Source organism: Papaver somniferum, chromosome 2, assembly GCF_003573695.1.
Source record: "Papaver somniferum cultivar HN1 chromosome 2, ASM357369v1, whole genome shotgun sequence".
Taxonomy (NCBI): Eukaryota; Viridiplantae; Streptophyta; class Magnoliopsida; order Ranunculales; family Papaveraceae; genus Papaver; species Papaver somniferum.
This window is the reverse complement of record NC_039359.1, coordinates 52,265,845-52,276,534: the sequence shown is the minus strand read 5'-3', so window position 1 is coordinate 52,276,534 and position 10,690 is coordinate 52,265,845. Positions and strand designations below refer to the sequence as shown.

The window sequence follows — 10,690 nt, the reverse complement described above, 5'->3', positions numbered from 1 at the left end:
CTTTTGAATTTTTTGTTATTCCTCTTTTTTTCTTTTTCTTTTTTGATATTTGTTTTTGCTTTTTGATGTTTTGATGGTGAAAGTGGTGATAATGGCGGTGGACTTATTGTCTGAGATCATCAACTAGTGATTTTTGTTGTGTACATGTGATTACTAGGATATACCTAGATTTATTTGCAGGTACATGAAATGCATATGAGTGCATAATGTATATATTCTGACAAGAAAGTAGAATTTAGTCTGGTTGCACCCGAGTGCATAATATATATTTTTTTGATTCTTATATGAAAAATGTATCGACCAGGTTGCACATGGATGCATAATGCATATTTTCGCACGAAATAAATTTTGGTCAAGTTGTACCTGGGTGCATAATGCATATTTTTATAAGAAATAATTTTAGCCAAGTTGCACCTAGGTGCATAATGCATATTTTTATAGGAAATAAACTTTTCCTGGGTGCATAATGTACCTTCAACATGGTTTAAAAAAAAACAATTTCTTCGAATTTCATATCAACAATGGATCTTGTTTTGTAGAGATTTTCGAGCCTTTTCCTAAAATATAAATTTTATTAAAATCCGACTTATATTTCGGAAATTAAGACATTTTTCGCGATTAATTTTAATTGTAGAGAGAGAAAAGAAATTGGAGAGAGAAAAGAATTAAAAAAAGAATAAAATTTAAAACAAATGTTTTTTTTTGTTTTTTTGTTAGGCTAAAGCTGGACCCAGGCCCCTACCCAAATCCAGCCAGCTGGACTAGCCCCTCTATACAACTAATTAAATACAAACCTCTACTACGGTGGGGTTCGACCCCCTGACTTCCTCCTTACTAGAGTTGATGGGATACCACTGAGTTATGCTCTTGGACCCAAACAAAGGTATATATGGCTAATATTTCCTATATTTTTTTCACCCAGGCCTATATTTTACAAGTCCATTACTCCCATATTTTATTGGTTTTGGTCATATGACCCATTTTCCGTTTCCAATGTTCTAACCGAGTTAATTATTAGTTTTATTTAGTTGATTTGTCAAACGCTTAAAATTGTTTTCAAGTTACCTAGCATACACTTTTAATACTGATTCTGGATAAGTATTTTTGTCTTCTACAATCTTCCAGGATGAGAAGATTTAGAGGGAGAGCTAACTAGAGATGGAGACATGGAGTCACGGCTAATCGTGTTATAGTCGAGGTTGTTATTGAGTGGAAGGAATAGAGCAATACAGTCACGCCTGTTAGGCAGTGGCTTGAGGATCCAAGATTCTTGCAGGTATAATTTTTATATATAAAAGAATAATGAATGGAAGAGTTACAATACCTCAAGATCATAATGGACCAAGGTGAATGAAAAAGTAAAAGATACAACAATAAAGTGACTATCTCCTTACTAACTCTTCCCATTTAAAGATTAACATTTCAAATCTAATGTCGCTAAGCGCTTTGGAGGGATGAGACCAGTACAGAACATTTTCCTTAATGTCTAATATGATCTTTTGAGCGTCTTTTTCTTTTCCTTCTGCGACAAACATCCGTTGATTGCGTTCTCTCCGGATATTCCAACAAATAGCATAAGGGAGGATGTTCCAAATAAAATTCTCAGCCATTGTGAAATCAGTTTTATCTCTATCTTTAAATGAATCTTTTATGTCATCTCCTTGGGGTCTTCCCACTCCAAAACCATTTAGAAAAACATCCCATATACAACGAGCTACTAATCAATGAAGAAACAAGTGATTTATAATCTCTAATTCCTTCTTGCACATACAACATCTATTTACCAACGTTTTCCCTTTCCTTTCTAAATTATCTTGTGTTAGTAAGGAATTATGATATACCAACCACGTAAAGAAGCTGACCTTGGTCGGTACATTATTATTCCAAACAATCTTGTGCGGGAATTCCACAAAGGAAGGCGAAGGAATTAGAGATAAGTAGCACGAACGTACCGTATATGCGCCGTCAGCTGTCCATTTTCAAATTCTCTGGTCTTCGTCTTCATTTAGAGTCGCTTTTTACAACTTGTGCGGTAGGTCCCCCGCTTCTGCAATCTCAATGTCTGATAGTCTCCTTCTCAAGTCCAGATTCCGATTTAAATGTCCTTCACTATCGCTGGAGTAAAACTGGCTGACTACATTGTTCTTCTTCCGAGAGACATTATAAAGATTGGGAAAAGCTATCTTCAAAGGCATACCACCCAACCAATGATCTTCCCAAAATATCCCCTGTTTAGATATATGTTCTCCAAATTGAATACTAGTAAGGACCATGGATATGATTAGCATCTGAACAATATGGCATCTGCAGTATTATTATTAGAGAAAAAGACAAAGAACTTAGATAATTTTGAATTAGGAAAAATTGTTTGTCTATCAAACAGAAAAAACGATGGGGTGAACAGTTATGGAGAAGTTCTTCAAAAAACTCACGCCTGCTGCCATTTCTCTTTCGTTCGTTTATGTAATCAAACAAATCAATCAAGGGAATTTTGACATGAAAGTTCGTCGTGTTCATATCCGAGTATATGTATCTTTCCATTGAAAGTAGTATTGGGTTTACCCCTTATGAACCCAACAGCCCAGTGTCCTCTTATCAAATGGGGGGAGCTAGTTAACAGTTGACTTGTTAGGATATCACAAGTGAAAACATCCAGGAGATGTTTTTATCTTCTTCTCAAGTCGTGAAGAAAAGAAAGAGAGGCAGTAGAGAAAGAGAGTGAGTGAGGGAGAAAGGTTAAGCCACCATTTTTAGTGAGATTGAAGTTATCTTTAAGAGAAGAAGAAAGGGTTCTTGTCAAAGATCCATTTGGTTCTTTGTGGTGAAGATTGTTCCATCAATTTCCACATCTTTTTCAAAGGGGGAAAATCTAAGGTTTGCTCAAACTCTAGTAGTAAGTAATCTTACTCTTGCTATTGTCAAATTGATAGTGAATCTCATCTTATTGGTGAATGAATTGTTGATCCATCCTTAGGGGTGAGTGTAATTAGGCAAATAGGTATCCAAATGCTATATGAACCTTGAAGTTGTAGCTATCCCCAAATTGGGAGAATTGTGTGTAACCCATTATTGTCATAGTGGAAGATTTTCCCGTGGTTTTTTACCCTTCACCTTGGAGGGGTTTTTCCACGTAATTGTCGGTGTTGTGTGATTGCTTCTATATTGCATACTTGTGTTATTTCCGCATTTGCGTTTCATTGCTTGTGTAGGTTTCGTATTGCGCATAGCGGCTCGGATTTTGTAAGTCTCTCCCAACAAGTGGTATCAGATCTTTTGGGTTGAGCTAATCCTGTGCAATGACGGAAGCTAGTACTAGTAATAGAATGGTCAATTTGACCGGTGAGAACTTTGTGATATGGAAGGCGAAGATGTAAGACTGGTTATATTGTAAAGATCTCTATGGTCCAATAGAAAGTAAGGGAGTGAGGCCTGAGAAGACAAGTGAAGAACATTGGAAAGTTACTAATCGTAAAGCAGTTGGTTTTATTTGTCAGTGGATTGATAATGGTATTTTTCATCATGTGGCTAGTGAGACACTAGCATATTCTTTGTGGACCAAGTTAGAGCAGATATATGATCAGCAGTCTCCTTGTGCAAAATCTCTTCTATTCAAAAAGCTTGGAAAGCTGTGCTACAAGGAAGGAAGTTCAATGGCGAAACATTTAAATGAAATGTAGGGTATTATGAATCAGCTTACATCTATGGAGCTGATAATTCCTGAAGAGATTCAAGCTTATTTGTTGCTAAATACTTTACCAGATAGTTGGGAGCCGTTGAGGAATTGTCTCAGTTATTCTGCTCCAGACAGGAAGTTGAACATGACTGTTGCAATAAACAATTTGCTGAATGATGAAGTTAGAAGAAGGTCATTAGACTCATATCATTCAGAAGCTCTTGTTACAGAAAATCGGGGTAGAAGAAAAGAAAGAATACAAGTTGGTCGTAGCAAGTCAAGGGGTAAATCAAAGTCCTGAAAGGACGTTGAATATTGGAACTGTCGTATGAGAGGTCATTATTCAAATGAATGCAGGAAGCCGAAGCAAGAACAGAAGAAGGGGAAAGGAAATGATAAACAAGACAATGATGTTGTATCTATTGCAACAGATGGTGATATCATTTTATTCTCAGATTGTAATGATGTTTGTGTGAGTTCTGCAGGTTCTGATTCAGAGTGGATAGTTGATTCAGGTGCATCTTATCATGATACTCCTCATGAAGATGTATTTACCTCCTACAAGGCTGGTGAATTTGGGTCAGTCAGAATGGGAATTAGTAGTGTTGCGAAGATTGTAGGAATGGGTGATGTGAAGGTTGAGACCAGTGTTGGCTGCACATTGGTTTTCAAAAATGTGCGACATGTACCAGATCTTCGTTTGAATCTAATGTCACTGGGAGTGTTAGATGATGAAGGGTACAACAACCACTTGGGTGATGGAAAATGGAAGCTAAGCAAGGGCTCCATGGTTATGGCAAGAGGCAACAAGTGTGGCACATTGTACAAAACACAAGTGAAGGTGTTGAAAGGTGAGTTGAATGTTGTTGACAAAGATTCAACCTCCGAGCCGTGGCATAGAAGACTTGGTCATCTTGGTGAGAAGGGAATTCAAATCCTCGCCAAAAGACAAGTTTTGCTAAAAGGCGAAAGGTGTGCAATTGGGTAAGTGCACTCATTGTTTAGTTGGTAAACAAACTAGAGTCTCTTTTCATAAAGCTTTACCCAAGCGCAATTCTAGTATTATTGATCTTGTTCATTCTGATGTATGTGGACCTTTAAGGGTCAAAACACTTGGTGGTGCTGTTTATTTTGTTACTTTTATAGATGATGCTTCAAGGAAGGTTTGGTCATATGCAATCAAGACCAAAGATTATGTTTTTCCGGTACTCAAGATGTTTCACAGCATGGTGGAAAGAGAAACAGGTAGAACCTTGAAGTTCCTTCGTTCTGACAACGGGGGAGAGTGCATTGGACCACTTGAAGTGTATTGCAAGAGCATGGGTATACGTCATGAAAAATCAGTACCGAAGACTCCACAACATAATGGTGTTGCAGAGACGATGAACCGCACTATTCTTGAGAGAATCAGGTGCATGTTATCTCATTCCAAGTTGTAGAAGCATTTCTGGGGCTGTTGTGTACTTGATCAATTGATCTCCTTCAAGACCGCTAGATGGAGAAGTAGCAGAGAAGGTATGGAGAGACAAAGATCCTACCTATGATCACTTGAGAGTGTTTGGTTGCAGGGCGTTTTTTCATATCCCAAAAGATCAGAGATCAAAGCTTGATGACAAAGCAAAGCAGTGTGTGATCCTAGGCTATGGAACAAATAAGTTTGGTTACAGATTTGAGATCTAGTTGAGAAGAAGGTTATCATAAGTAGGGATGCAGTATTCCTTGAAGACCAGACTATTGAAGACTTTGAGAAGATTGAGATGCCAAAGCTTCAGATGACATGACCTTGGATCCAAATCCAGTTGTTCCTTCTCTTGAAAAACATGATGATGTTGATGGTAATGATAATGAAGAAGAAGAACACAATCATGAAGATGTTTCAGTGGGTGACTTTGAGCAAGCAGTGCAACAACAACCAGAAGCTGAGTTGAGAAGATCCAGCAGGACCAGATTACCTTCAACAAAGTATACACACCATGAGTATGTGTTGCTCACAGATGCAGGTGAACCAGAGTCTTATGAAGAAGCTCTTAGTGTTCCTGAAAGTCAGAAGTGGTTGAAATCCATGAAAGAAGAGGTTGGCTCTTTAGATGAGAATGACACTTTTGATTTGGTTGACAAGCCAGAGAACCAGAAAATTCTGAAGAACAAGTGGGTGTGTAGAATTAAGACTGAAAATGGTAACTCACAACCAAGGTACAAAGCACGCTTAGTTGTGAAAGGTTACGAGCAGAGAAAAGGTGTTGACTTTGACGAGATTTTCTCACCGGTGTTGAGATTTCCTTATATTCGGGTTGTCTTGGCAATAGCCGCTAGTTTGGATATTGAGATGGAACAACTAGATGTCAAGACAACATTTCTTCACGGTAAGTTGGAGGAAGATGTGTATATGGCACAACCCGAGGGTTTTGAAGTCAAAGGCAAAGAACACATGGTTTGCAAGCTAAAGAAGAGTCTATATGATTTGAAGCAAGCTCCTAGAATATGGTACAAGAAGTTTGAATCGTTCATGAAGGAACATGGGTACAAGAGAACAGCTTCATATCATTGTGTATTCATTCAAAAAAATTCTGATGGTGATTTTCTTATTCTTTTGATATATGTTGATGACATGCTTATTGTTGGCAAGGATAAGAAGAAAATTGACAGGTTGAAGTTAGATTTGAGCAAGTCTTTTGCTATGAAAGACTTGGTTGCAGCAAAGCGTACTCTTGGCATGGAAATTACTCGTGATAGAAAAGCAAGGAAACTGTGGCTATCACAAGAAAGCTACATTGAGAAGGTGTTGCAAAGATTCAACATGGACAAGGCTGAGCCGGTAAGTTGTCCACTTGCAAACCATTTTAAGTTAACTCGTGATCAATGTCCTACGAATGATGTTTACAAACGGAAGATGGAGAATATTCCTTATGCATCCGCAGTTGGTAGCTTGATGTACGCAATGGTGTGTACAAGACCGGACATAGTTTATGCAGTTGGAGTGGTAAGAAGATTTCTATTAAATCCTGGTCCGGAGTATTGGGAAGCAGTGAAATGGATACTATGGTATCTAAGGGGTACTTCTAATATGTTTTTGTGCTATGGAGGTGACAAGACAGAGTTAGTTGGTTACATAGATTCAGATTTGGATGGTACTCAAGACAGTCTCAAGTCGACATCGGGTTACTTATTTACCTATGCAGGGGGGCTGTGTCATGGCAATCCAAGTTACAAAAATGTGTGGCATTGTATACTACAGAGGCAGAGTACATTGCAACTACATAGAGTTGCAAGGAGATGATATGGATGAAGAGGTTTGTTAGAGAACTCGGTGTGAAGCAACAAAGGTTCATCGTTTACTGTGATAGCCAGAGTGTCATCCATCTCAGCAAGAATCCGAATTTTCACTCGAGGTCCAAGCACATCAATATTAGATACCAGTGGATACAAGAAGTTCTCGTTGAGAAGGTCTTGTATATTGAGAAGATCTATACAGATGACAATGATTCTGATATGATGACAAAGTCACTACCAAAGTACAAGCATGTGTATTTCTGCAGCAGAGCAGGGTTGGTGGTGACGGGTACCTTGCCATAAGTCGTAAGGGGGAGATTGTTGGGTTTACTCCTTATGGACCCAACAACCCAGTGTCCCCTTATCAAATGGGAGGATCTAGTTAACAGTTGACTTGTTAGGATATAACAAGTGAAAACATCCAGGAGATGTTTTTATCTGCTTCTCAAGTCGTGAAGAAAAGAAAGAGAGGCAGTAGAGAAAGAAAGTGAATGAGGGAGAAAGGTTATTCCACCATTTTTGGTGAGATTAAAGTTATCTTGAAGAGAAGAAGAAAGGGTTCTTGTCAAAGATCCGTTTGGCTCGTTGTGGTGAAGATTGTTCCATCAATTTCTACATATTTTTCAAAGGGGGAAAATCTAGGGTTTTCTCAAACTCTATTAGTAAGTAATCTTACTCTTGCTATTGTCAAATTGATAGTGAATCTCATCTTATTGGTGAATGAATTGTTGATCCATCCTTAGGGGTCAGTGTAATTAGGAAAATAGGTATCCAAGTGCTATATGCACCTTGAAGTTGTAGTTATCCCCAAATTGGGAGAATTGTGTGTAACCCATTATTGTCATAGTGGAAGATTTTCCCGTGATTCTTTTACTCTTCACCTTGGAAGGATTTTTCCACGTAATTGCCGGTGTTGTGTGATTGCTTCTATATTGCATAGTTGTGTTACTTCCGCATTTGTGTTTCCTTGCTTGTGTAGGTTTCGTATTGCGCATGGCGACTCGGATTTTGTAAGTCTCCCCAAACAAGTAGCTGGTGCTGCTTATTAGTATAGCAAAACACTAACATAAGTCACTCTTTTCATTTTTCTGCTTACAGCAAGTAATTGCCTATGTTGAAACTAAATATTTTATTGATTGGTTTTCAGCTGCTTCTTATGACAATGCAGTAGGAAGACAAGTGGAGTGAAAACTACAAGTCGTCGTTATTGTTAGATTCTTCGCTTTTCATGGTATATAAACATTCTGTATTGCAGTTTCCATGATAATTATTAAAGTCCATGTCTTCCAGTTTAACAACAGTAGGTTTGAGACACATGTCATTGACATCTACAACGAGTCAAGAAGGTGATAAGACCTTAGCAGAGTTACTTGCGATCCTGTGATGGGTTTGAGGAAGTAATACGATGATACATATAGATAGTGCGTTAGATGTGTATAGCAGGTTGTTTTGTACTTTGTTCACTTACTCATTTTAGTTTGTTAATTTTGTGTTGTGACTAACTCTTTGTGTGTGTGCGCGTTTGTTTGTGTGTGTGAAGGCTAAAAGTCATTTGCACACATTGTTGAAATTACCAATACTCAATTTGTTTTTGTTCTTGTCATAAACATTTTTAGGTACAAAAATAAGTGCAACTAAAAAAACAAGAAAGTGTAAAGCTACAGATTCGAAGGGGGACTGATGAGAGGATAATAGATAAGCCATCAGAGTCATCACATGGGTAACAATGTGTTCCAGATTGTGCCTATTTTGCTTTCTTATGCAAATTAAGTAACATCATTCATTCTGCAATAGTGGCATACCGGCTCCACGGATTGCAGGTTACTATCTAATATCTATGACACTAATTTTTCTCAAGAACTTCATTGAAGATCGAGAATAAGAAAAATCGAAGTATTTTTTACCGTCAGAAATTTGTTTGGCGTCACATCTCACATATATGAAATCAAGTTCATCATGCCTCATCGAGCGCTGCTAATGATCCAAGTTTCTCTTCTCGAGGACTTCGATGTTTATGTTCTTATGATCGATCTTCATGTAAGTACTATTTTTAGATTTATCATTTCGATATTATTATTCAACATAAATGTTCTTATTATGTGAAAAGCTGCATATGAAAATTATTTGCCTTTATCCAAAATATAGAAAGCTATTCATGTTATGTCGTACACCAAATTGGTACTGCTTGCAATTACTTGACGCTATTAATTATCGGTGTTTATCTTCCAAATTGATTTATTTGCAAATGTTAGCAATCACTTATAGAGCCATTTCTTGCTTACACAAAATGTTATGTACTGGCATATTGTAGAATACACGATCACTCCCTTTAGAGATACCATCAACTCTTAAACTGTGATAGTTCAGGCTCCATATAGGGTAAGATGGCTGATGCAATAGAAATCGTGGAGTTAGTGGTTAATATTTCTGTTACCAATTCTTTATGGAGGTAGAATTATCTTGATTGTTTGTCATGTTCTGTGTTATAGATATATATTTATCTTAATTTATTATACATGCAAGGTCCCGTTATGATCATCATAGGTATGTTTATCTTGATTATATTTTAGACAGATTGGTTTTTTTGGTTAAATGTACGTTGTTTCCTTTGCTAGATGACCAAATACGAAAACAGTTCCTCGAGAGTCCGAATAATGTTGACGGAATGTTTGATGCTGCAAAGTACTCTGACACACGGCGTTGCGAGAGAGAAGCACAAATTTGTAGAGAAATGGAAGCAGAAGAGTGTTATAAGAGAGAAGCGCAGATGATAACTAATAAAACATTTTCACAAAGTAAACAATTCCATCCAACTTGGGCAGATGTTTAATATCTTATAAGAACCTTCCTCTCCTTCATATCGCGGATAGTTCTTATGTGATTCACGGGTTATTCTGGAGATCATGATGTTTAGTGATCAGGTCAAGATTCCCACAGAAGAGCCCTTGAGAAGAACCTGACAAGGTTATGACCTACAGCACTAACGGTACAGTGGTAATTCGCTTGAAAATTTCTCTTTTTTTTCCTATTCTTTTCGATGTAATTTTTGACGATCATAATATTATAAATAACTTGATATAAGAAGTGGTTTGTAATTGTGATCCAAGTCGGGGAGATAATTGTAGACAAACTATTGTTGATTTGGTTCGTTTTGTTTTTATGGTTCAGTAATTGGTATACGAATCTCACTATTGCAAAGGCTGGGGTTCCATCATCTATTGGGATAACCAGAAATATAAAAGTGGGAGAAATATAAACTTAACCCCGTTGCACTTTTTGTTAGTGAAACGTCGACGGCTTCCGAAAAAATATAGGGTGACCTGAAGAGCTTTAGAAAGCACGATTGAAACAGTTTTATCGTTCGTTGATTTATAATCTAGTAGATGGTATATACACGATTGCATGGAATCAAAGAAAAGAACACAAAGATGGTACTATAATCAATAAGTCATAAAAAATAATTCCGACTAAGGGGATGAAACAATAAACTCTGGATATAATTATAAACTACCACTGAGCTAAGCCGGGGCTGTTATCTATGCGCGAATCAGAAACGTTCTTGGTGTTCCGCAGAAAAAAAAAAAAACAATTGGATTCGTAATTCTTCAACATTATCAAAATCATGGCAAAGATAAAATGCATTAAATATCCCGACCACAAGCTAAGAGGTGACTAAAGTGTTTGTAGAGATGGAATTAGCACAAAGGGTAAGTGCTTAGTACCGATCAAATCACGTTTGAGCTGTTT

The 10,690-nt window shown here is 37.3% G+C and overlaps 1 long non-coding RNA gene across 3 annotated transcripts; it reads left to right on the top strand.

The window, feature by feature from the left end:
* Positions 1-7,405: 7,405 nt before the first annotated feature.
* On the top strand, positions 7,406-10,085 carry LOC113353275. 3 transcript variants are annotated; one of them, XR_003361187.1, is made up of 5 exons: positions 7,406-7,605; positions 7,923-7,953; positions 8,091-8,174; positions 8,560-8,980; positions 9,559-10,085. It is a non-coding gene; the product is annotated as an uncharacterized LOC113353275 (long non-coding RNA). The 3 variants fall into 3 exon arrangements; XR_003361186.1 differs by having other exon boundaries at positions 7,406-7,953; XR_003361185.1 differs by having other exon boundaries at positions 7,406-8,174.
* The last annotated feature ends 605 nt before the right edge of the window (positions 10,086-10,690 follow it).